The sequence below is a fragment of the Anabrus simplex genome, chromosome 2 (assembly GCF_040414725.1).
Source record: "Anabrus simplex isolate iqAnaSimp1 chromosome 2, ASM4041472v1, whole genome shotgun sequence".
Lineage (NCBI taxonomy): Eukaryota > Metazoa > Arthropoda > Insecta > Orthoptera > Tettigoniidae > Anabrus > Anabrus simplex.
In genome coordinates this window covers 235,830,659-235,858,447 of record NC_090266.1, presented here as the reverse complement: position 1 = coordinate 235,858,447, position 27,789 = coordinate 235,830,659, and the positions used below count along the sequence as shown (strand labels likewise).

Genomic DNA, 27,789 nt, shown 5'->3' with positions numbered 1-27,789 from the left:
GAAATCCAGTAAACGCTTCCAATTCCTGTTAGCTTCCACATCTTCCCCACATTTACCAATCACCACTCCGTATCCTTCAGTTCTATTTGCAACTCTCCCACTGAAATTGCCCATTAACACTTTCCTATCCTCTTTGTTGACCCTGATCACGATGTCACTCAAGGAATCAAAAAACTTATCAACTTCATCCTCGTCCTGGTGAATACATCGAGACATTTCACGTCCTAATTCCTCCAACTGCCAAATTTACCCGCATCCTTCGCTCACTTACGTGCCTGACAGAAACCATATTGCGTGCAATAGTATTCCTAATTAACAGTCCTACTCCACACTCCGCCCTCCTCTCTTTGACATCCATCAAGTACACTCCATAATATCCTACATCTTCCTCGTTATCTCCCCTTACCCGAACATCATGAACTCCTAACACATCCAGGTGCATCATCTTTGCTGACTCAGCCAGCTCTAATTTCGTTCTGACATAAGCCCCATTAATATTGATAGCTCCCCATCGAATTCCATTTCGATCGCCAAGTCATTACAGAAGAGTTCCTCACCTGTCAGATGGGAGTGAGACTCTGTTACTTCCATAGGTCCGTGGCTTGCTTAGAACATTCTGAGCGTGTTCGGTGAAAATTCTGTGAAGCAGGATGCTATCTTTACTTAAATATAGTCCCATTGAGGACCCCCCCACCCCCTCCGGGGTTAGTGACCATCGGTGGATTGTACAGTACTAGCCCCTAAGCACAAGGCCGGGCAGGACTCAGAATATGTCCGAGATGCCCAGTACCATTAAACAGCAACTGGAATACCGACTTTTAGGACCAGTTACTAGTCCACTCAGCCGGTGCCCATGGTTCACAAACTGGGATTTGTTTATAGTAACCTACACCACGGACCACAAACTATGTTATATTAGTTCAGGAAAAAAGTATGAATGACAGTTCTGTACAAGTCTAGCCAGTAAGAATTAGTCCAATATTTACAATGTTTGTTCTACTAAAGTAGGAACAAGATCACGAATGGAAGCGCCCATGGGTAAAAACATGAATTCCAAGATGAGACAAGAAAAACATCAATCAATGTTTTCTTAAAGAACTGCAGTACGAGGACATGGAAATTTATATTAATTATTTGAGAATGGATGAAGATACTCTTAAATTCGTTGCATCTAGTGTCAACATTTATCGCTTAACAAAATATTCACCTGAGAAATAGTTCAGGTGTTCATGATCGCTTGGTGGTTATACTGCCGTTCCGAGCAAAGGGAGAAAGTTATTCAATCTGCAATGCCGTACCCGAATTGCTCACAACACTCTGTAACATTATTCCAGAGGCGTCTGTGGCTGTTTAGCAGTAAATTAAGGATGATTTTTAAAGATAAAATTATGTATATAAATACTTCTTTCATTTTTCTGACTTACAGGGATTTAAACAACAACTCCAGTACGTTTAATTCATACTTTGGCTGTAACAGCATTCGAACTAAACTTGTGGTATGTTTCAGGAAGAATGAGCCGGCCCCGTGGTGTAGGGGTAGAGTGTGCGCGTCTTACCAGGATGCTCGGGTTTAGATTCCCGGATAGGTCAAGGAGTTTTACCTGGATCTAAAGGGCTGGTTCGAGGTCTACTCAGCCTAGCCTACGTGATTACACTTGAGGAGCTATCTGGCGATGAGATAGCGGCCCTGGTCTAAGAAAGTCAAGAAAAACAGCCGAGAGGCTTCTTCTTGCCGACGACACGACACATAGTAATCTGCAGGCCTCCGGGCTCAGCAGTGGTCGCATGGGAGGTGAAAGCACTTCGGAGCTTTTTGCACCATTGGGTTTCGTTTTCTCCTTTTTTCTTTCAGGGGTAAGAGTTAATATGCCGGAAAGTGGTGGTGTGAACTATTTCGAACCAAGAATTTCATGTAAACTTGTGTACTATTTGCAATGTGTGTGAACGTACGTTTGTGCATTAATGACTGCATCGGTAAGCCATTTGTGTTGAGCTGTTGCACACTATGTGAGGTTTCTACATCATTAAGGCTTTTGAGTTGGAATGGTGCACATCATGTAGAGATTTTGCATCAGTAAACACATCAAAAGGTCATTTGTGTGTATACAATATTTTTGTAAGATTCTTTTTACATGCGTATCATTCAAAAAGCTGCACTTGAAATAGTACAGCCGGGCTGAGTGGCTCAGACGGTTGAGGCACTGGCCTTCTGACCCCAACTTGGCAGGTTCGATTCGATCCTGGCTCAGTCCGGTGGTATTTGACGGTGCTCAAATACGTCAGCCTCGTGTCGGTAGATTTACTGGCTCGTAAAAGAACTCCTGCGAGACTAAATTCCGTCACCTCGCCATCTCCGAAAACCGTAAAAGTAGTTAGTGGGGCGTAAAGAAAATAACATCACCATCATTAATAGTACATAATGCAGCCTCCCAAAATATTCACTATTCCTCGAGAAAAAAACATATAGGCCAATATTTTAAAATATATTTTGACGATGCTTGTTGTTTAAAGGGGCGTAACATCTAAGGTCATCGGCCCGAAATATATTTTACAAAAGATTTTTAACACATTACTTTCTTAGTATATTACTAACCTTAAAGAAGGCGAAGAGAACAATGGCTACACGGGTAAAGTTAAACTCTTCCTGCGGTGCTGTATTCCATTTTATAATTTTCTTTACGTCGCCGATAAGTCTTATGGCGACGATGGGATACGAAAATACTGGAAGTGGGAAAGAAGCGATCGTGGCCTTCACTAAGGTGCAGCCCCAGCATTTACCTGGTGTGAAAATGGAAAACCACGGAAAACCATCTTCAGGGCTGCCGAAGTGGGGTTCGAACCCACTATCACCCGATAAAATGTTGATAGCTACGTGACCCAAACCGCGCGGTCACTTGTTCGGTATATTGTGTTGCGTTCATATTGTGATATAAAATATATTTTAATAAGGTAATGCCTATATTCACACAGGTCAGGTTTATCACGCTGATGTCGGTATAAATTTCAGACCTTTTCCAGGTCATCCAAGTCTCCTAACGTACCACCTACTTAGCAGTCAAGGGATCTCCTGGAACAGCGGCGCTAGCCATCTCGGTGAGGGATCTTCTGAAACAATTAGGAAACGACGTGTAAAGCATGCCACAAGACCTCCTAAAAAGAGGATGGTGCAACACAATACCATGTTTCATAACTTAAAGGAGGGTTAAACGGGCCTGGAATATAATCGGGGTTATATTCTCTAAATAAGCAGACCGTTAGTTCTAGAAATGCGCACGGTTTCCTTTCATGGGGCTTTACCATATATATGTGTTCAGAGTAAAATTCAAAAGGTCGCATAAGCCCACTGACATCGTAACTTCTCACTGAGGTGCTCGTGCTTCGAGTCTCTGCCAATTCCTGTGAACGTTTTTGCAATTTAAAAGAATCCTTGTGGTTCGGATTGCACGGGAAACTGGAGGTATCCTTGCTATGATCATGATGCGAAGCAATCACATAAAACATTTTCCTTGCAGTTTTAAGAATTGTTGTTAATATTTAACAGCCACTACTGCACGACCGTGTCCTCACATATTTGCATCTGTCTAGGGGGTCGATCCATAGAACTACACGGCAAGGAAACATTGTGCATATAACGGACCGAGCGAAATGGCTTCGCGGAACATGCCGTGCAACTGTACTATGGGTTTGAATCCTAGTTTTTGCTATCCTCAAGATGGTTTTCCATTATTTTCCCGATTGCATACCAAGTAAGTAAGCTGGACCCAACTATAATTATGGCTACTACTTTAATATAGTTCGCGTTGCGTAATTTTGCCAGATCCTGAAGGATAGGCCTATTTCCTTCTTTCTTTCTTTCTTTCTTTCTTTCTTTCTTTCTTTCTTTCTTTCTTTCTTTCTTTCTTTCTTTCTTTCTTAATCTGTTTACCATCCAGGGTTGGTTTTTCCCTCGGACTCAGCGAGAAATCTCACCTCTACCACCTCAAGGGCAGTGTCCTGGAGCATGAGACTTCGGGTCGGGCGAATACAATTGGGAGGAGGACCAATACATCGCCCAGGAGACCTCACCTGCTATGCTGAACAGGGGCCTCGTGGGGGATGGGAAGATTTGAAGGGATAGGCAAGGAAGAGGGAAGGAAGTGGCGTGGCGTTAAGTCAGGTACCATCCAGGCATTTGCCTGGAGGAGAAGTAGAAAACCACTTCGAGGATGGCTGAGGTGGGAATCGAACCCATCAACTCAGTTGACCTCCCGAGACTGAGTGTGCCCGGTTCCAGTCCTCGTACCACTTTCGAAATTTCGTGGCAGAGCCGGGAATCGAACCCGAGCCTCTGCGCACGGCAGCTAATCACACTAACCACTACACCACAGAGGCGGACTACGTCAATTTCACTTTAAAAATTTAGAAGGCTTTCATGCAAAGCCATAAGAAATTCCTACTTATGATAGATATCTGAGGGACATAAATGTTGTTGAGAAGTTTTGAAACGATGACCAGTGTCATCTATATTGTTTCTTGAGTGAGAACTCCACGAGGGCTGTCTGGCCAAGGCCGTAAAGTCATGCTTGTTTCGCCCTGAAGGATGTGAGTTCGAATACAATTGGGAGGAGGACCAGTATCTCACCCAGGAAGCCTCACCTGCTATACTGAACGGGGGCCTCGTGGGGATGGGAAGATTGGAAGGGATAGAAATTTCCAATTCCGGAGGTGTACATGGCCCTGAGTACCAGGATTGAGTACCAGGTTAATTCCTGGGGGCAAAGGCGGCCGGGCGTAGAACTAACCACTCTACCCCATCAAGTGCCGAGGTTACGGATAGTGGAAGCCTTCACCTTCCACCCCTCCAAGGGCCTTCATGGCCTGTACGGAGATGATTTTGCTTTTTTTTAAAGAACTCCAAAAGAACTCCACGCTGTCGGTCCGGTTTCTTAGGCCGGAAACTTCCCATCAACTGAAATTTATTACGAAAAGCAAGGAGTATTACAACCTGGAACTTTTACACTCGTGAATCTTTCTTGAAATTATGCTTGGAATTGAAAAGCTGAGTTGATACCATAACGAAATACATGCTGTTCAGTAGTAAACATAAACTGGGCCATAATACACTTCGTTATTTCGTACACAAAAACGGAACAGCTCATAACTCACAAACGCGTCTATCGATGGCAATTCATTCACTAGAAAGCTTGCCTTGCATCGAATGTCAGAACAGGTGTATTCGCACCTCCTGTGTGCTGAAATCGGCAGACCACTGTGGTGTCACTGACAAGAAAAGCACTGAGCGTCTGGTTTAAATGCTCTGTCTGTACTTACCCCGTCCTTGCCCTTCCCTTTCTCAGCGCCACCGAAAATGTAAATAAAATAAATAAATAAATAAATAAATAAATAAATAAATAAATAAATAAATAAATAAATAAATAAATAAATAAATAAATAAACAATATATAACGTAGGATAATCCTAGTAGACTGCATTCCATGCTCCTCATGACTGACAAATTAGGTAGCAGGTAAACGCATTCAGTAGAAATAGACATGTTACAACAGAAATGTGATGTACATTTTAAAGATAAGCAATAATGGGTGAGGTTCACACTTAGAAGGATGATCCCTGGTATTTAATGATGGAGGGACGGAAACAAATATAAAAATAGAATGGCTGTTTGGTATTCCCTTGACTTGGCTGGACAGGAGTCTGTCAGCGCCCAGGAATTAATAATCATAATAATAATAATAATAATAATAATAATAATAATAATAATAATAATAATAATAATAATAATAATAATAATAATAATAATACAGCGGGCACACATTCTCCGTCCTGTTAAACTGCGCGCCTTCTATAAGGCCATCTGTGTAATGGAACATGAACTAATGTAAATCAAGATACTTTGATTTTCAACAATTAGATGTCTCTACCATCGGCCTACGCGCCCCCTCTGGCGGGAATAAGGATAATTACTTATTAAGAAAAAGTTATTTTTAAGGTTATATAACCTTAGTTTGTGAAGATCGTTTTGTTCATGTATCAAAATTGTCGACACTCCTATTGCTTCCTTCTTCTTTAGTTATTAACCAATCAGAAATTTTTGGTATATTTCGTCTAGCCAATTAAAATTGGGGGTGTGTACAGGCATCCATCCTATCTGTAAAGAGTTCTGGAAACTTCCTCTTAAAGCTGGGCGCTTTAAGGCCGTACTGTCATTTTCATCCCTCCAGTTGATCGTGTGCGGCATGTATTATGGAGGCAGGAGCCGTAGATCGGCGTTAGGAAGGCCCAGCAAGCAAGGTAATGGAAGAATTTTCTTAATGTGTGATACCTCCGGCAGATAGCTTCAGGGGAAGATTTCATATTTCTTTTATTTTATGTAAACTCCTAATTTATGGTTTAAATGTAGATTTTCGGCAAGTCTGAGGACTCTGTTCTAATCCCCGCAGGGAAACGTGTAAACTAAGGGAACAAAGTGTGATCACCCTCTGTTGATTCCCATTCAACTTGGTGTGGGGTGACTAAAATTTTCTAAACTTCTAAATTCTTAACATTCTGGGATTTAATATTTCTCGTTTAGTCACCCCTCTGCAAAATAGGCTTAGCCTCTGCAACTTCGGGCCGTAACCCCACTTAGGGTTTTAGGTATTTTTCAAAAAGGAGTGCAAGTGTTTCGCCTTCTAGCCTTTCGTTCATGGCCATTGATGTTAAACCTTTTCTAATTTTACATTAAGGCCATTTAGAATGGACACTCATTGCCTCTGTTTATTTGTAATGGTTTACAGACCAATGTGTAACGAACTGTTGAGCAGAAGTGACTGTAAATACAGTATTTGAAGTTTGTCAAGCATTACCTTGTAAGAAGCTTGTGCCTCAGAAGCTGGACGACAGTAACGTTTGGAGCTCAGTCTCCTAGGATGTAAATTAGTGGAACAAACATGCTCTTATGAATGTGTACCGGTGTAGAGTAATATTGCTCATCACTTGTAGATTATCGTGTGGATAATTTTCTCTTGTTCTTATACCTGATTTTTGGACTTATAGTCCGCTGTTGTTATCACAGATGACGAGCTCACTGGTTATTGTTTATTCAGATTTTCTGTCTATCAAATTTTAAACTAAAAAAAGAGGAAAGAAACAAAATTTCAAAATTTAGTACTTTAACTTACGCTCTGGCCATTTCCTTGTCCGCCCATTCACCCCAGCACCTTCTATTCCCTCTGTGATCCACGCCATTCCCGTAATAATAATAATAATAATAATAATAATAATAATAATAATAATAATAATAATAATAATAATAATAATAATAATAATAATAATATCTACAATAAAAGATGCCTGTCCCAAAATGCAAAAATAAGGCATTACAACACAGTAGTGAAGCCAGAATGCCTATATGCAAGCGAATGTCTGGCATTAAACTATAGTTTAGATAAACTAGAAATACTAGAAAGGCGAATCATGAGGAAAATATTAGGCCCACAAAACACAGCAGAAGGTTGGAAATTACGAAGTAATGCTGAAATATATAAAAAATAGAAAATATATCAGATGTAATGAGGAAAAGGAGACTTATGTTTTTTGGACATTTATATCGAATGCAAGATAGTAGATTAACCAGTAAGATTTTCAGATATTTGTGGCGTAAGAAATCAACGACAAGCTGGGTCAATGAAGTAAGAAAGGATTTAGAAAAAAACAATATAACAACAGAAGAAATAAATAATAGAGAAGGCTTTCGGGAAAAAGTATTGAAAATAGAAGGATTCCAAGGTAGGAAAGTAAAAAAGACTGGTTCAAAGTGGTCTGAAGACAGAAAGAAGAAACATAGTGAACAGATGAAAGCCTACTGGAAGAAAAGGAAAGAACGAAGAAGAAGGAATTGAAATTGGCACGTGGTCCTCTGGTGGCCCATTCGAAAAAAGAATAATAATAATAATAATAATAATAATAATAATAATAATAATAATAATAATAAAGAATCATATGTTTGTTGAAACATCTTTGGAACAAGAAGTCATCAGCAACCTGGATTCATGAAGCCAAGAAAGATTTGGAAAGAAACAACATAAGTAAAGGAAAAGCAACAGAGAGAGAGAGACAGCTTTTTAGAAAACAAATTTAAAAAATGGAAGGATTCCAATATCGCTAGGAAAAGAAAACAGGCTCAAAATGGTCCAATAAGAGGGAAAGGAGAATAGTGAGCAGATGAAGGAGTTTTTTTTATTTATTTTTTTATTTTTTTATTTTTTTTTTTGCTTTACGTCGCACCGACACAGATAGGTCTTATGGCGACGATGGGCCATGGGAAGGAAGCGGTCGTGGCCTTAATTAAGGTACAGCCCCGGCATTTGCAGGGTGTGAAAATAGTAAACCACGGAAAACCATCTTCAGGGCTGCCGACAGTGGGATCCGAACCCACTATCTCCTGGATGAAGATGAAGGAGTATTGGAGAAGCATGAAGCATTGAAATTGTCTCGTGGTCCCTGGAAGACCCTGACGGAGAAAGAATGAGAAAGGTAATAATATGTTTGTAATGTTTTCAACATTAGATATCATCTTAGGTCCCCATCGCCCAGGTCGCCTACAGGCCGTCTACTAGGTAATGACCTACAACAGGCTTCTCCGGAGGCCACAGCCCATTATTTTAGTAGTAGTAGTAGCTCGATAGCTGCAGTCGCTTAAGTGCGGCCAGTATCCAGTATTCGGGAGATAGTAGGTTCGAACCCCACTGTCGGCAGCCCTGAAAATGGTTTTCCGTGGTTTCCCATTTTCACACCAGGCAAATGCTGGGGCTGTACCTTAATTAAGGCCACGGCCGCTTCCTTCCCACTCCTAGCCCTTCCCTGTCCCATCGTTGCCATAAGACCTATCTGTGTCGGTGCGACGTAAAGCAACTAACAAAAAAAGTAATAGTAGTAACCTTGGTCGAATGAATAGTGTTTAATATTATTTACTTGTAGGATTATATTAATACTATAGTAGTAACCTTGGTCGAATGAATAGTGTTTAATATTATTTACTTGTAGGATTATATTAATACTTGAATCTTGTTTCATGGTCTACATATTCGTGAGCAGGTGTGAATTGTTCGCCGCTACCGTGTCAGAGAGCATACAGAGTAAGGTACGTTCCTTCGCAAAGTTATCGGTACCGTAACTTCGAAAGTGAAGATAACCCAGTCGCAATCCACTCGAGATACTTGCATCCCGCGAAGTATACGGTTTCACTAGTCTCTTCTAGCCGATCATGGACACAATGGAAGCAGTGAAATTTGTCTTATTTCTAAGAATAGCAATCTACGCAAAAGAGAACTGTTACAGCTATGAAATAGTGCAACAAATGATCGACTACACGGGAGTTCAACTAAATCGACTCGTACCATAAACTAATTAATGTTTACTACCTTGGCCATTAAGTTCCTTATTTATAAAGAAAACAACGTACTTCGCATTTTAATATCCTCGCAATTTCGACTTCTGTAACACAGTAGTAAATGGGAAATAATACTTTTGGACATTTCGCTGTTATTTAGGGGACAGGGCTGTTAATGTCCAATAGACAGTCATGAAATAAATTTAACTTTAAGGGGACCCTGAAAATACGCGTCATTTGGAGTTAAAGTATTAAGGTCCACCGGCGCTATTAACATCCCTTTGAGCAACTTCTCCATAAATTCCCTTTTCATGTGTCGCCGCGTGTTTCAGGAACTTCGTTAAAATTCTAATGAACTTCAAACACCCTCTGTTTAGAGTGTTTCTTACTTCTGGAAGTAAGCTATTTTACCAATGCAGGCACTCTATTCTACTCTAAGTGTCTCAAGATATGACTAAGGTAATTCATTATCGAAGACGAAATACTTCACGTGAAAACTACTGAATTCTGGCCTTGAACGTTATAATTTATCTCCTAAACCGGCAATTTAGGTAAATGCCTCCTCGTGGCCAAACTGATAGACATATATTATGCTCTCTCCTAGGTATACAAACGTCCTCCATTCGCCAGAATCGGTTAAAATCTCTGACCAGGGTCCGAATTTGATAGTCTATCCTGTTCTACATTTATTGGAAAAACATCGTATGATTCACCAAGCTTGACGTTCGTATCTGACGTACGAACAAATTTTCACAGTATCACATATGAGAGTGATTTCCAACTAAATGCTCCCAAATGCCATTGGCTCATCCTTCCAGGCACCGTAGAGAGCACCGCAACGGCACTGCTCTGAATGGCATGGGTAACAATTGCACAAATGCGTTTCTTTCAGACGAAAATATTGCCGCTTAAGACACAGTGCTAATAAAGGGGCAGCTTCACAAAATGTGTGAAAAAGCTGAAATTCCGAAGTCATCTGATAGAACTGAGAATGGTTCTGCGTGCGTCATGAGAAAGCTTTTCTTCGTTTAAGAAAAGGAACTGAAACTTTCTAGGAAAAAAAGAAATTTTCTTCTACCCACCAGACTGCTCGGAAGAAGTTAACAAAACTGTCCCTATCACCATCTAGTGGTGAACATTGTAACTGGGACTCAAGACATGTTATGTCCACAACAAATAAGTAAGTAAATAAATAAATAAATAAATAAATAAATAAATAAATAAATAAATAAATAAATAAATAAATAAATAAATAAATAAATGGCGTCATTATTTGAATTACAACGTCTAAAGTACTGGTATTTGGTATAAATATTTTTTGTACGAATGAGGTACGTTTTGTGTTAATGTTGTCCCCTCGAAATCCCTCTCCGTAGCTACTTTCTGCGAGTATTTTTTTCTTCCTTGTGTTACGTTTGGTCTAAGCGCTTCTTCAATCAGCTGAGCCCGCAAACGTTTGGCAAAAGCAGGCCTTGGTGAATCAATCAACCTCCTTCTACCAGATTAGCACTGAAAATTGTGAATGATGACTCCAGGCTTAATTTTTATTGGATTTCCTACGACTCTAAATTGAACCCATTTTTCCACATCCTTTTCTAGCTGAAAAAGTACAGGATTATACTCAATGCAAGAACACAAAAGTTTCCAGCATTAATGATATGAGCTTTGCTGATCATTTGCTACTCTTTGGAAGATAAGTTTAACTTCATTTAGTTTTTCTCACAACCGAGCGGTTAGGGTCGCGTAGCTCTAGGCTTGCATTCGGAAGATTGTGGGTTCGAACTCCACTGTCGGAACCCCCGAAGATGGTTTCCGTGGTTTCCCATTTTCACACGAGACAAATCCTGGCTAGAGAGTCGTGTCCCATCAATTGTCAAATGTCAACTAAGTTATAATATCAAGATTCATTGCACTAATAAACAGAGCAACCTATAATTAGCCTAAGTACTTACCACCTACTTTAGAACTTTTATCCGACTCTTATATTAACCTCCTTCTTAGTGGCAATGCAAGTGTGTGTATTATTTTCAAATGAGCTGAGAGCGAGAGTCCGCCATAAAGAAACAAGCCTAGAATTAATTCAGTGGGCCATGGCTCTTGATGTCTCGCTCACAGTGGAAGTTCAGCTCTCTGCTTATGCCATGAACCGTGTGTGTGTGTTGTGTCCCACTGATCCACGAGTGCGCCACTCATCACTGTCTACTCCAAATCAGCTGACCCGTGTACCGTGAGTTCGCCGTTGATGTGATTCGATTCTGTCGGAGAGTTAAATGAATCGATGCGTATGTTCAGTAGTCAACACTATTGCGCGTTACTGTCAGTGTTTTTATTTAAAGCAGTGAAGTTTGGGGCATTGCTGTTCGTCTGCGCTCTGCGCATTGTTTAATTCGTTACTTTCGAGTTTTGTGAATGTTTTAAAAGTTGTAAACTCGTGCGTAGAGTTCTTGAGTGAATTCCACTGTATATGTCGTGTTTGTATGTGCATTTTGTGAAGAATACCGTTCCAAAATACGTATTCAAAAACTGGAGTGGAAGGAAACATGTACAAGATGCTCTGAAACTTCACAAAGCGAAAGTCAAGAAGTTCAAAACATCAATGAAAGAGATAACTGAATACATTCAGAGTAATGAAAGTGCAAAAGTGATCTGTTTTGACTTTCAGTGGAATATTCCCTTCCTTCATCTTCCAGTTTGTGACCTTTTCTACAAAAGAGAGTTGTGGATCCATAAATTTGTAGTTAAGAATTTGAGAACCTGTAAAAGTGGCCGGAAACAAACGTAAAAAGGGGAATTATTTTTTACTTGTCTATGCAACTATATTAAAAACTATTTTCATGAAGGTTGGAAGGAGCTGTTTTTTTTAAGTTGGTTGCATTGGGCTGAACCACAATAAGACCATGATGCGGTAATTATTTATTCAGGTGTATCAGCATTATCAGCAAACATATTTTGAAGGTTACTCAGATGTTGCCAGTCAGAGCACATTCATTCTTGCCTTGCGACCAGCACTTCGATGTGTTTGAAAAGATAGGAGACCTATGGAGACAATAGAGATGTACGAAGGATGGGTGGAAGTCATGTGGAAGTAATAAAGAATACATTTCCTTTGTATTGCTTAGAAACAGAAGCAGTTACCGATTTTAAAGAAAGTTTCAAGATATACTTTACATCCCGCAAAACAAAAGAATAAGAGAGGTTTAGCGTTACAAAATGTAAACTTCACGTCTTTTTTTTCTGCTAGTGATTTAACGTGGTTCATCGTCGCACTAAATCATCGAAGGTTTTTGGCGACACAAGGGTTGGAAAGGGAAAGGGCTAGGATTGGGAAGGTTGTATAAGGTACATCCCCAGCACTTTTCTGGTGTGAAAATATGGGAAACCACGGAAAACTACCCTCAGGGCTGCCGACGGTGGGATATGGCGACTATCAAATTTGGAAATACCGAGCGAATTAGCCGCGTGGTTAGGGGCACGTAGCTGTGAGCTTGCAATCGGAATATGGTCGGTTCGAATCCCAAGTGGGATATGCCAGAGTACTTCCACATCTTAAAACCTAATACGAAGTCGATAATCCATGAATGTAAGGCTTACAACACAGCAGTCACAATTCAGCAAAAGAAACTTGATGTTACGTCTCTAATGAAGTATTTACAACCACATGCTGTGAAGTTCGTTAAGTCACTTGTTGAATCTGACTATCCATGTAACGAAGACGAGAACGAGGGCGGAGATTAAGATGCTGTTGTAGAATTTCCGTGAAATAATACTTCAAGGAATGTTTTCTAAGTGTGCAGTGGGTATATTTGAAACTATCTGCAGTAGGCTTACATTTATTCAGAACAGCAGTACATCATTTGTATTCCTGTACCTTGAAATAACGCACAATATTGCAAAAATATTCCGCCAGAATAAAACTCGTGTTACTTCATTGATTCCGAAAATATCCTTTGACCGCTTGCTTTGTACATCCATCGTCGGTCACAGACAAAAATCACGAACTCCCGTTATCTAGGAAAATAGATCGAATGGATGATTATTGCACTGGGTTTAAACATTTTGACTACAATAACGATTTTTAACAAAAATCTAGATTTTGCTTCTCTTGAAAAAATGTAGTCTCTGGACTTGTGTTGTTTTAGAAATCGCCGTTTCCAACACTGTTGTTCTTAAATTATTGATAGCAGAAAACCTTTTCCGAGGATGTTCAATTCTTCTTTAATAGCTTCATTTGCTTGATATGCGGGTTCGCCCACGAAGTAATAATTTCGTGTGGCTATTCCTAGCCGGGTGCAGCCCTTGTAAGGCAGACCCTCCGATGACGGCGGGCGACATCTGCCATACCCGTGAAGTAATGGATATCTACACAGACGCCAAAGCAGAGCGGTGCATTTATTTTCAGCAACGATCTTGATGTTTCTGCCCTGAACTTTTCCTGTCACTCCAGGGAAATGCTACGATGCCACTCGACTTTAATGTAATATTTCGATATCATTGTGAAAACTATTGAATGGAACACTCCTGCGTCCATTAATAATAATAATAATAATAATAATAATAATAATAATAATAATAATAATAATAATAATAATTGTTACAGGGATACTTTGGAGCAGAAAGAGGTTAAAGAAAGTGCCCGGGAGAATGGGTCTATCTACAATATCAAAATTAATTTAAAACTTGAACTGAAGATTATATCTTTTTTAGAAATTCAAACTTAACAATTTTTCATAATAATGAAACATCAAGTAAAATGACAATTTCATAAATTGGAAAATTCAAGATTCAGACCTTGACAATTCTGGGCTTCAAGCCCCTAGGTTACAAATTTACAAATGGAAGTGGTATTATTTAGTTAAGGGCAGAAATCCCCTAATTGAAGAGCACCTGCTCCCTAAATAAAATATCTAGCCTTCCAGAGGCACACGTTACTTCTAAAAACTTTGAAAAAGAGCTAACAGGCTCTCAGTTTCTTACGGCCCACTCAAGGCAACATTACATCAAAATTTACAATCTTTGGCCTCTCAAGCCACAATTTACAAATTTAACTTGCTTAATACAGGGGTATATAGTACCCAACCTACAGGGCCTTTACGAAAAAGAACAGGTTAGATATACGGCCCGAACACAAACTGAATGGAGGCGCACACTGCGCTCCAGATAATGAAATATTAAAACCTATAGGGCTCTCGGCCGATGAAGCAGGGGCTATTCCCAAACTACTGAGGCGGCTCGCATGGAAATTACTTTAACACATTACAGGAGAACACAGTTACCAAAACGTAGTCACCTCAAACCAAGATGAAGGGGAGCTCGAGAGGGTAACTCACTTTCTATCCCGATTTACAGTTAAAGATTTTATGAAGTTTTTACATTAGCCAAAAGAAAAGTTACATTTTAGAAAAGTACTATTACATAATTAAAGATTCGGACCTTCCCCTCGAATAAAGCTACGGAGGTAGCAAAAAAGATTGAAGTCATGTGGCCATTACCTTATAGATGTTCTGTTGACCGAAGAAAGAGGCGTTCCCGCCTCCTGCCTTAAAACAAACAAACAAACAAACACACACACACACACACACACACACACACACACACACACACACACACAGAAAGACGATGATCAATTGACAAGGAAACGCTAAAAGCCGCAGTTTATATACCGTCAGGGAAGGTTCGATATCATTCAAGACTAATCAGGACACACCCTCTTAATTTTTGTTGGCAGATTCAAAGTGAACAAGAAATGAGGGATTGGTTGAAAATTAATTTAAAAAATTCGTGATTGGCTAGATTCAAAACTGGCGGAAAGCAAAGGAAGTATTGCCAACCCCAAAATAAATGAACATAGATTCAGTTATAAAAACCTAGAAATACGAAATTTTTAAGTTGTAAGTTCTTTCACCTTACACCAGAGTGCATGATCAGAGTTTCTGGGTAGTGACATCTGTGGAAAAATGTTCAAACTTCTTGATGTATAGCAGAACAAAACAAGGAGAAATTCAGTCAGTTTAGGAAACTACACAGTAACAAAATTACTTAGTATTTCAGTGGTGATATCTTCTGATTAAAGTTCCAACTTGTTGTGTTATCAGTTTCACTTTTTGACCGATAGAGAAGTTCATTAAGGCGCTTATTTTGAATGCACGGCGTTGAGGTGTACCTTCCGGTACAACAATACTACTACTACTACTACTACTACTACTACTACTAATAATAATAATAATAATAATAATAATATGTTCCGATTATATCTCCCACCAACTATCGGTTTTTGGAAACGGCAAGGTGCGGAAAAGTTTCCCCGCAAATCTTCATACGTGAAGCGGAAAATGTAAAGGGACTATTTGTAGGAAAATATTTGACACCAGATTGTTAAGAATTTTGTGCTTTAGAAGAACATCACCAAAGGTAAATTTCAAAAAATTTATAGAAATGACTCGTTCTCACAATCCACATCACATTTAAATACCATCCGAAGGAGCCGTGATCTAACAGAGCAACTTGAATTCAGAAGGCCGCCTGAACCACTCATTCCAGCTTCCGTTAAGTACAGCAGGCCTAAGCAGAGTAGTTGTCGATTAATAGATCGCATTAGGGTATGTAATGATAGAGTACAGGTAGGTCTAATTACTGTAAACATTTCAGCAATGATACCTACAGCACAAAATGTTACCTAATTTCGTATACCAGCATCTTAGCTCGTGATGCTGAACAGTTCGAAGAATCGATGTTCAACTCCTGACGTTGACAACAGACATCCGACCCGTGCCTTTCCTCCTGGTTCTTTCTCACTTATCGCAAGCAGCAGCAACAGAAGCAGCAGCAGTTCTCAATCACAAAACCAGAGGAATTCATAGTTACTGGCAATACTACAGACTTCACTATAACCTGATTATATATGGTAAGTTAAAAACTACAGTAGTATACTTGTTCCACCTAGTCAGTACTTAGAACTTTACTCACAATTCAAAATTGTAAAAATATCATATCAGAGCAGCAGTACATATTTCAGCCGCGTTAGGCCATGTTAAACTGTCTAGAAATAATTTATTAATATTAGGTTTAGAAAAAAGATGCACGCTGAAACATAATTAGATGAAAGAGTCGCTTGATGTAGTATGATGAAGTCAGGGTGAGTCTGACGCTGAACAGTTTTACGTAATAAACTACAATTATAATGGAATTAAAATATTCTTATGTTCCTTGAAATTTGTTTCACTGGGCGAGTTGGCCGTGTGGTTAGGTGCGTGTAGCTGTGAGCTTGCATCCGGGAGATAGTGAGTTCGAACCCCACTGTCGGCAGCCCTGAAGATGGTTTTCTGTGGTTTCCCATTTTCACAATAGGCAAATGCTGGGGCTGTACCTTAATTAAGGCCACGGCCACTTCCTTCCCACTCCTAGCCCTTTCCTCTCCCATCATCGCCATAAGACCTGTTCGTGTCGGTACGACGTAAAGCAACTAGCAAAAAAAAAATCGTTTCACGTAAAATAATGACAATTAATTAAAATTGTAGTTCCACTTCATACAAATGTAGATTAAATTAATTTAGATGCCAGCTAGACAGTTGAGTGGGAATGAACTTCCGTCAGGTCATGTTGCACAATATGAAATTTTCAACAGCTCTGTGTTTGCGTCATATCACGCCTGTGCGCTGGCTAAGTTTTAAATGTATATCGTATGAATGTAAATTTTACTGTTTTGCAACTTTCAATACAGTAACATCAAGTTAAAAGTTATTTCTAAACAGCTGTAGATGGTATAACATGGGCGAAACATGTACTTTTGTTCTAATATGATGTTTTTACGATTTTGAATTGTAAATAAACTTGTATGTATTAACTAGGTGGAACAAGTAGATGCTATTTTTTTTCAACTTATATAACACAACTGTCAACAAAAATGAAAATCCACAGCTTGTTTTCAGTAATTCGACCGGGTCAGGAATGGAATTAATTAAGCCCCATATAGCGGCGGGGATGGGAACTGGGCCGGCTGCCGAAGCCTGTCGCACTCCTCTGAGGCAACGATAAATGACTATCAGATGAAATGAAATGTTATTGGAGAGTTTTGCTGGAATAAAAGATGACAGGGAAAACCGGAGTACCCGGAGAAAAAACTGTCCCGCCTCCGCTTTGTCCAGTACAAATCTCACATGGAGTGACCGGGATTTGAACCATGGTATCCAGCGGTGAGAGGCCGGCACGCTGCCGCCTGAGCCACGGAGGCTCCACAACTGTCAATCTGGATGCAAAATAAAATTTATTTTATGTGAAAATTATTACAGAGATGATTCGCACAGATGTACTAAGGGCACCAGCCCTATTGCCTAATGTGGTTTTAGTCCCTAAATTTGCGAATTTTATGTTCTATGGCTACCAGTTTAACGTCACACTAACACAGACTTGCTATCGTCGGCGATGGGATGATAGGGTTTGAACCCACCACTCCTGAAAAGAGGGTTACAGCTACAAAATACGCACCGTGAAGCCATCTCACTCGATAAAACAAAAAATAAAAGGTATTTGTAGTTTGAAGTATGTTTCGTGCATATTTCAGGATTCAAAAAGTTCATATTAACTTACACATACAGCCTTCGGATGGGATGTTCGTGTTGGCTGATAATTGTAAAACGTGAGATGTTTTAACTTATGTTACAAGTCCGTATGACATTCTAGCTATATGAAAACTAGAATAAGGAGAAAGATGATGTTAGAAAGTGGAAGTCGGAACATTCAGGTTAAAACTGCAAATTGCATAGCAGCTGCGTGCCATCTCATTTGGCAGGTCTATCCGGTGAGAGCATTTACTGGCTCTGGGGACAAGGTATCCCTTAAGTCAATGGGGACCCGGCCAACCTCGCTTCAGGCTCACAGACTCTCGAGTGCTAGCGACAGAGCAAGCTCTTTATTCATCTTTCTGTCCTAGTTCGTTAACTCTGAAATCTTAACGAATTTCGTAATATACATCCAGTGAGTCGCTAAAACTTCATTGAGCATTACATCATAAGTTACAGTTCTACCATGCCATACAGTAGCCTACTATTAGGAAGTGTCAAAATTTACATGAGAAAAAATTCAGTTTCTTATAGACTGGAAAGGAAAAACTGAACAGCTCATCAAATAATTTAAAAAAAGCGTTTGGGTCAAAAAGTAATAGCCAAACTTAATCACAAACCTGAAATGGATATAAAGAAATCAGAATGCCGAAATAAATCAAGAATATTCGGGAAGTATAAGTAGGTTACGGATTACAGTTAATGAATAAATGCCTCACAGGCGCTTCACGGAATATTCAAGTAGAGAAGGCTATAGTCTGAGCACACATAGATTTAAAATAAAATCTGCGTGGTATTGGCAACAAAAATGTTATTAACTGGGAAGTTTTCACATGCTAATTCTTGATGGATGCAGTATTTTTTGCATCTGGCTCTTGGCACAGGCCACAGCAAAATGTTGCTTCCACTGAAGTCTCGGTATCATTTATGGCTGTGACAGTATGGAAGCTCCTGAGATATGGGCTGTGCTGAGTAATAGCTATTGTTCAGAAACATATGCACTAACAATCCCGAAATATGCATGCAAATATGAACTTGCATATATGCATTAAACAATTTAGTCTGAATGCTCACTGTTGTAGAATACGAGAAAAGACCACCAACATATTACGAAATATTAAAGTTTTTAATCATAAAGATAAACACATTATTCCTAATTATTTTAAATTTTCATACAAAACTGATTTAATAAAATGAGATACTAACATGCTTTTTCAATATTTTCAGGGTCAAGCTTGTTCCTCCTGTCTGTAATAAAATGCATAATGTACAGAAAATGTCCTTTCGACATAACAAGAAGTGATGAGACAAAACTTAAAATCGGAAAAAATGCTAACGTCGACATTACCATCAGAATTTCTCTAGTTTCCCTTAGATTCTTCAGTCCCTTGTTTCTTTCTTTTCTTTTGTTTTGTGAGGTATTTGCTTTACGTCTCACCGGCACAGTCATATGGCGACGATGGGATAGGAAAGGCCTAGGAGTGAGAAGGAAGTAGCCGTGGATTCTATTAAGGTACATCCCCAGCATTTGCCTGGCGTGAAAATGGGAAACCACGGACAATCATCTTCAGGGCTGCCGACAGTGGGGTTCGAACCCACTATCTCCCGGATACAAGCTCACAGCTGCGCGACCCTAGCCGCACGGCCAACTCGCCCGGTCATTGTTTCTGCAAGGACGTTTGCTCCTTTCTGCTTCCCATCACAGTTATGTTTTACAGCCCAAACACTGGGTGCCAGATTAAGCACCTTCAGAATTTCAGAAGGAACCATGCCCTCTGTTTCCAATTGCTTGATGTTTTGCAAAGACTATGGAAATGGCATTTTACGTACACAAGGTTGTTATGTGCACTGGGCGTAGTCAAGGATTGCTTTGCTTCAGTGATACATGCAGCCTCACCATCAATTAAATCAATTACCTGAAACTCAAAGTAATGTTCAAGGTCCATGTGAAAGGTACTGAATGTCTTGCGAAATCAGCAACTTCAGCAACAAATTACATGCGGTTGAAGGTCAAATATGGTAACACCTACATCCCGTGTAACTATGGTCTGCTGCACGTTATGTTTTATCGAGGTATTGAATATACCCTAAATATGCTCTTAACATCGAAATATGCACATATATGCTGAAACAAACATGGTTCAATCATCTCAATTTAGCCTAACACCAAAAAATGTAGTTACATACGCGTCTGGATTTCAAATACGCATTTGCATATATTTCTCAACACCAGTAATGACATTCGGTGGACAACTTGTGTGTACGGATGTAAAAAAAAAAAGGTGCTGCAACAGTACTTTCCCGCCAGTGAGGAAAGACCTCGCTCCCCATCGGGCATAACCCGCCTAATTCTGGCGCCACAATCGGTTTTTACCGTTTCACTAAAAATCTATAAACTTTGGTAGTGCTATATGAGGATCCAACCAGCCTTCAGGCAGGTTCGATCCTAGCTCAGTCCGATGGTATTTGAAGGTGCTCAAATACCTCAGTCTCGTATCGGTAGATTTACTGGCACGTGAAAAAACTCCTGCGGGACTAAATTCCGGCACCGCCGGCGTCTCCGGAAACCGCAAAAGTAGTTAGTGGGACGTAAAGCAAATAACGTTATTACAAAATTTCTTTGAAGTTTGTTTAGGCTAAAATGCTTCAGTTAAATACTACCGTCGGTTATCTGTTTTCTTTAAGACGAGTAATATGCTAAAAATTAATGCAGACACATTTTATATTCACGGCAGTCCAAGTTGTGATTCCAAAGTCCAAGTTCAAGCAAAACGGAGGAGTAGAATATCTTTCTTCTTGTACTCACAATCAGTTACTTTACAGAACGTCGTTCGGGGCCGCTGGGGACGATGTTTGAAGGGTAAATAGTTTATTAAAAGCCATGTCTCCACCAACGATCGTGCTCAGTTGGAAAGCCAGCATTTCTAGCTATAGTCCGACAATGTAATTTCCATTGCAGCAGACATTTTTGCAGAGCTAGCATGTCTATCTTATCCCAGTCCTCCTGACAGAATTTCCAGACGCCGTTGATAGTGCGTGAACGTCTATTTTCTAAGGCCCTTTTTAGGAGTCCAAGTGCACAGAAGTCCATGGGTCGCCCATCGGGTGCCTCCACCGGAATGTCAGTAAAAGGAATTACACGGATTCCAGTTTCCATCTCTATTCTCTCTAAGAACAGATGAGTCGAACGAGAGGTGTGGATAGATGCTTTATCTTGATATACCCATACCTGATTTTTCGGACTCCCATACAGTGCTGATACAGTGCCGGGTGTTAAAACCTCTTGCTGATAGTATGCAGAGTTCACCTGCACTTTATTAGCGATACGGCGAATGGTTTACATGCCACTGTAGCAGTATCAAGCGATGATCATGAAACCCCTTGGAAAAGATTCCTGGCATTCATTGTACAATGTCTGATTTTTATTTTCCTTTCTGGTTCTTTTTTTTTCTAGGCCGGTAGTAAACCTAGCGGGGTTTGTTACAATCATTAAGGTACAGTACATATATGCTTCGTCTAATGTCACCACAATTTTCCATCTGTCCACTGCCAGATATCCCTCATACAGGTTTCATGCGTTAGTCCGAAGTTCAGAAATGTGACAAGGCATCAGCGCATGAACTCAGCCCTTATGCTGCTTTTCTAATTGCAAGTCTTTGTTGATTATGGTGTTAACTGTTGAAAATACATCCCCAACTTACGTGTGAAAGTACTTTGGTGTGCAGGGTTACCACTTGAGAAAAGGGCCTTAACTTTCTTCACTACTTCTGGTGTACGGCTGGTGGCTTGTCCTGGATTTGCCTGTTTTCTCCTCTGGAATTAAGATCATTCGGCCTTTGCCATTTTTATTCAATACAACACGGATCCCGTTCTTTGACATCAAGAAATCATGCATCTTGCACATTCCTTGGACGGCAGAATAGCTATATTTAGCATCGGAAAGGGCTGTTAAGTAGCCTTCCCAGTAAGGGTCAATCCGCTTCGGCATCGTTGCAGCTAACGTCACGAAACTCTACACACACGTTCTCAGTAGTGTTTTGACGTGCTCAAGATGATAATAGCGCCGCCAGCGGTCTTCAAACTCTTCACCAAATATCCCGAACGACCTTCTGTATAAGTGGGAATGGATTGAGGGCAGTAATGTTCCGGAAATTGACTGCCCAGACCAGAACCTTGCTGGAAATGCTACAGGAAGCCGTTGGGTTGACTTAAAACAATATTTTCCAAGATCCCAGCGATCTAACGACTGCTTTGGCTGGAGATCTGTAGTAAGAACTGTGACGTTCAGTCACCTGGTAAAACATCTCTTTTCCAGCTCCAACTATCAAAAAGACGAGTGGGTACTCTCTGTATTTAAGTCGACATCTGGGAGATGCATCACAGGCAAAGCCCGATTTCATTTTGACTGAGTCAATAAGTGATGATTGATGAGATAAAAGAGTTGGAATGTTTGTTCCATCTTTTCAGCCGTCAAACCAAAGGCTGGTTCGGATCCTTACAGTTTCACCTTAAGCCTTGAAAGAAAGTCCTGACGTCACTGGAGGGACGTACTAGGGAATTTAAGACAGAGCTAGCTTCCCATCGTTTTCATCACCGAACCAGTACGTGCTACTTCATCACTGGGGCTGGCTGCATGAAGAACGGTATTACAAACGTACTACTGCTACTACTACTACTACTTCTACTACTACTGATAATAATAATAATAATAATAATAATAATAATAATAATAATAATAATAATAATGGAAAACCTACAACCTGTTTTCCAATCATTGGCCGGGTCAGGGATGTAATGAAATGTATCAGATATGGGCTATTAGTACGATGGGGTCGCCAATCACAAAGTGATTTATTGATGACTGATAGATGCTATGAAATGAGAATGAAGAGTGTTGCTGCAATGAAAGATGGCAGGGAAAATCGGAGTACCCGGAGAAAAACCTGTCCTGCCTCCGCTTTGTCCAGCACAAATCTCACATTGAGCGACCGGGATTTGAACCACGATATCCAGCGGTGAGAGGCCGACGCACTGTCGTCTGAGCCACGGAGTCTTCAATAATAATAATAATAATAATAATAATAATAATAATTGCTTTACGTCGCACCGACACAGATAGGTCTTATGGCGACGATGGGACAGAAAATGGCTAGAAGTGGGAAGGAAGCGGCCGTGGTATTGAGGTACTGCCCCAGCATTTTCCTGGTGTGAAAATGAGAAACCACGGAAAACCATTTTCAGGGTTGCCGACAGTGGGGTTCGAACCTACTATCTCCCGAAGACTGGATACTGGCCGCACTTAAGCGACTGCAGCTATCGAGTTCGGTGATGATGATAATAATAATAATAGTAATAATAATAATAATAATAATAATAGTAATAATAATTGATTTACGTCCCACTAACTACTTTTATGGTTTTAGGAGATGCGGATGTGCCGGAATTTAACCCCACAGGAGTTCATTCACTTGCCAGTAAATCTACCGACAAGAGGCTGACGTAAGTTATTTGAGCACCTTCAAATACCTCCGGACTGAGCCAGGATCGAACTTGCCAAGGTGAGGTCAGAAGGCCAGTATCTCAACCGTTTGAGCCATGAGTGGCTGAGGCCCGGCAATATTACAAACGTCACACATACTTCAGTCGCGTTCATACTATCAAATCCATGGACGATTCTCTGACAGATTAATACAATTTAAAAACAATAGCTTTATCTGACCCGCAATAGAAAATACAGTGCACTGTGAAAAATACATCTCACCAGATATGAATGTGGATATAGAGTTGGCCTGAAGATATCGCAGTGCCACGTGGTCAGCTTGGTTTTCGTGACCTGGTCTGCTGCTTCTCATATAACACATCTCCTCAGTTGGTCTCATTTGACATTTACTATCCTCGAACTGGCCGGGAATTGAGCACAGACCGCTGGGTAGGAGGCAGGCCAGCTACCCTTATGCCATACATATGAGAGGTACGCTAGATGTATAAATTCAGCAAAAACTAAGATAAAACAATAACTTTTTGTAATAATAATAATAATAATAATAATAATAATAATAATAAAAATAATAATAATAAACCAAACTTTATTCTGTTCGTTCCCAGCTTTTTATGTGGCAGCCAAAGCCACCCGAGCTCTTTCTTTCCGTTTCATTGCCAGGTTTTATGGTGACGATGGGGCAGGAAAGGGCTAGAAATGGGAAGGAGGCGACCGTGGCCTTCATGTATAGTCCCAATATTTGCCTGGTCTCTAAATGGGAAACCATTTTCAGGGCTGTTGACAGTGGAGTTCGAACCCACTATATCCCGAATGCAAGCTCAGAGCAACGTGATCAGAACCGCGTAGCCAACTCGTTCGGTCACTCGTTTTGGTTTTGGCTGGCGGTTTAAGCGCCGATGTCCTTCCTGACGCACGGGATTTCTAAGAGGGAAATCTCAATCTAGGGTCGACTGAGACTCGAACTTCAGCCTTCTGGGTAGGAAGCCAACAGCTAAGCCACTGAGCTATACATGCCTTCATTAATAATAATAATAATAATAATAATAATAATAATAATAATAATAATAATGTTACGTCTCACTAGCAACTAATTACGCTCTTGGAGAAGCAAAGGTGCTGGAATTTTGTCTAGCAGAATTTACGTCCGGTTGAATATCTTTCGACATGTCAGTGGCGTGTTTGGGACCTTCAAGTACCACCAGAGTGAGCCGGGATGGGATCAGTCACCTCAGGCTCAGAAAGCCAGCTCTATACCGTGTAAGGCACTCAGCCCATTCAACTATATTGTTACAGACTTCGTAATAATGACATATGTGACGTGTTTAATAATGTCATTGGTTGTACGTCCCACTAGCTACTTTTACGGTTTCCGGAGACGCCAAGGAGAATGAATTTTTTCCCGCGGGAGTTCTCTTACGTGCCGGTAAATCTACCGACACGTGTATCTGAGCACCTTCAAATACCACCACACAGAGCAAGGATCGAAACTTCCAACTTCGGCTCGGAAAGTCAGCTTGTTAACCGTCTGAGCCACTGAGCCCGGCTGTGGCACGTTTTACAAAGAACACCTCGAAAAGCACAGGTGTTGATAAATATTATGTGTTCATAGAAATGGACTCGACATTTCAAAAGCAATTTCAGCAGTTGTGCCTTCCTTATTAACTGCGTAGTGATGTTTCACCTTTTCGACCGATTTTGCTGTATTTCTCGGAAAGGAACTAATCAAGTTCACTTCGTCAGCAGGCATATGCCAGCACAGAGTACTATAGAAATCGAAAGCACACACAGATCCATTCTTCTCAATTTAGTTATATTCCACCTAATTTTAGCTAAATTAATCTACACCAGGGTACATGCACATGTAAATTTAAAAAAAAAAACTGGAATGCGACAGAACATGCATTCTGGGTTACGAGAAAAATCGGTGTACAGTCACTTGTATATAACAAAAGCAGGGTTAATATTTCTCCATCATTAAACATTTATATGAACTCTGGTGTACAGGATTCATATCTGGTTAGGCTCAGGGTACATTATTCTTCAGCTCATATTTCACACCTGTTTTGAGGAGTGCACTTTACCACAGTGCAATCATACCGCAAATTACAATGGTCAAACAGACCTACATTTTAAAAACAATTAGTTCCAGATTCACTGGTTGAAGGGAAATTGTCTACCTCTTCTTATCAAAGGTTCACTATTATACGAGAATGATGAGTGCATGGACGTTCATTTGTTTGTGTTTAAATGTCGGCAAGCTGCCTTTGCGTTTGCTTTAGTGGAACTGCAGACACAGCTAGAGTTTTCATAAAGAACAAGTACACAGGCATTCTTCTCATTTATGGTGAAACCCGAGAAAAAGCAACGGTGGTTGCGGGCTACAGTTAGAGGGAGACATATCACTGGATTGTCACGAAATCTCTTTCATTATAGACGAAGAGAGTTGTGTCTGAAGTTTTTTACATTTATAACATGTGACGTTCGATTCACAGCTGGCTCACTTTATTACTTTTCTGCATTAAAAGAGATATTTTGTTACGAAAGTTGTGTTGAATTTTATCGTACCACGACAATCTTGTGACTTCTTGTTATACAGTTCAAATCAGTAGTACAGTGTATAGGACAACAGGTATTATTCCTGATATACTAAGAACACGCAGCAGACAAGAGAGTTTTCATGTAGTATACTTGGAAGAATGGTCAACATAGTGGCCTTCGATTCAGAGGGACCCGTGTTAGATTCAGCATAGGAAAATGAGCACAACGAAAATTGTTCCGATGTACTGCATATCCGTACGTGGTTGGGAGGTATGACCAGCCTTAAGGAAAATAATGAATAAGAAGAGTATTGTTAGATACGCCGTATTGTTTCTTCAGCGACGATATGTCTACTGCATAAAATGCAACGAATTTCCTTTTCTTCTCTTAGGGATGTTTTCTTGTATACTCCCATCAATCACCAAATTATCTCTCTCATTTCGCTTGTTGTTTACAACGAGTCCTTACTGTCATATTTTCACTTATTTTATAAAATTCTACTATTGTTCTCTTCCTAAAATAGTCTGTCCTTTATTATACTCCGTACGGCTCTACTTCTAAATTGACGTTTTACCAGATTTTGGCTCTGTCTGGTGGTTATGCGCTGAAGCTTAGACATCCAACCAATCCCAAGCTGCCATTCATATCGATTTATATCGGCTGAGCACGATCTCGAAACCTAGTTGCCAACTCTAATATGTGTGGTATTCGGTACGGTTCGCGATCCTTTGCATTTTCCTTCAATATTCAGCGTGTTTTTCATATTGTTGGAGGGTTCGTGACTCTGAGATCAGTAGAGTGTTCCCTTTGTAGGCCACAACCTCCTTTCTGTGCCAGCCATTAGCCGTTAGTGATGTGTTATTTCCCCGTTCTCTTTTATTGTTAATAATATATTCTCTTTCAGTGCCAGATATTGTTAGAAAATGTAGTTCTTGTGAATTTGTTTTCAATCCACATTCGTTCGTTTTTCTGAGTATATATTACAATTTAAAAGGGCTGTTTACCGCGGTCATATTGCATCAGCTGTTCTCGCGGGCGTAGCGCGCTGGCAACAGAAGTAAGGCGATGCTCATTTGTTTTGCGAAACTTCAATTTAGAAGTAAGGCCGAGCGGAGTATAAAAGTCAGGTTCTGAGTTTCACAAATAGGAAAAGTCCTGTTAGTTTTAATTACTGCGTTGATGGGGTGAAAGTTCCTTTTGGGGGATCATTGTACGTACCTAGGTGTTAATATAAGGAAAGATCTTCATTGGAGTGATCACATAAATATGATTTTTAATAAGGGGTACAGATCTCTGCACATTTTTATGAGGGTATTTACGGGTTGTAGTAAGAATGTAAAGGAGAGGGCATATAATTCTCTGGTAAGACCCCAACTAAAGTATGGTTCCAGTGTATGGGACCCTCACCAGGATTACTTGATTCAAGAATGGAAAAAATCCAAAGAAAAGCAGCTCGATTTGTTCTGGGTGATTTCCGACAAAAGAGTAGCGTTACAAAAATGTTGCAAAGTTTGGGCTGGGAAGACTTGGTAGAAAGGAGACGAGCTGCTCGTCTAAGTGGTATGTTCCGAGCTGTCAGTGGAGAGATGGCGTGGAATGACATCATTAGACGAATATATTTCACTGATGTCTTTAAAAGTAGGAAAGATCACAATATGAAGATAAAGCTGGAATTCCAGAGGACAAATTGGGGCAAATATTCGTTTATAGGAAGGGGAGTTAGTGGTTGGAATAACGTACCAAGGGAGTTGTTCAATAAATTTTCAATTTCTTTGTGATCATTTACGAAAGTACTAGGAAAAGAACAGATAGGGAATCTGCCACCTGGT

General features: G+C 40.1%; 1 protein-coding gene across 2 annotated transcripts in view; it reads right to left on the bottom strand.

Moving 5' to 3' along the window:
* Ddr (discoidin domain-containing receptor 2) overlaps positions 1–27,789 on the bottom strand; it is a 2,443,951-nt gene that overhangs the window by 1,511,449 nt on the left and 904,713 nt on the right. The gene's annotated exons all lie outside the window — the stretch shown is intronic.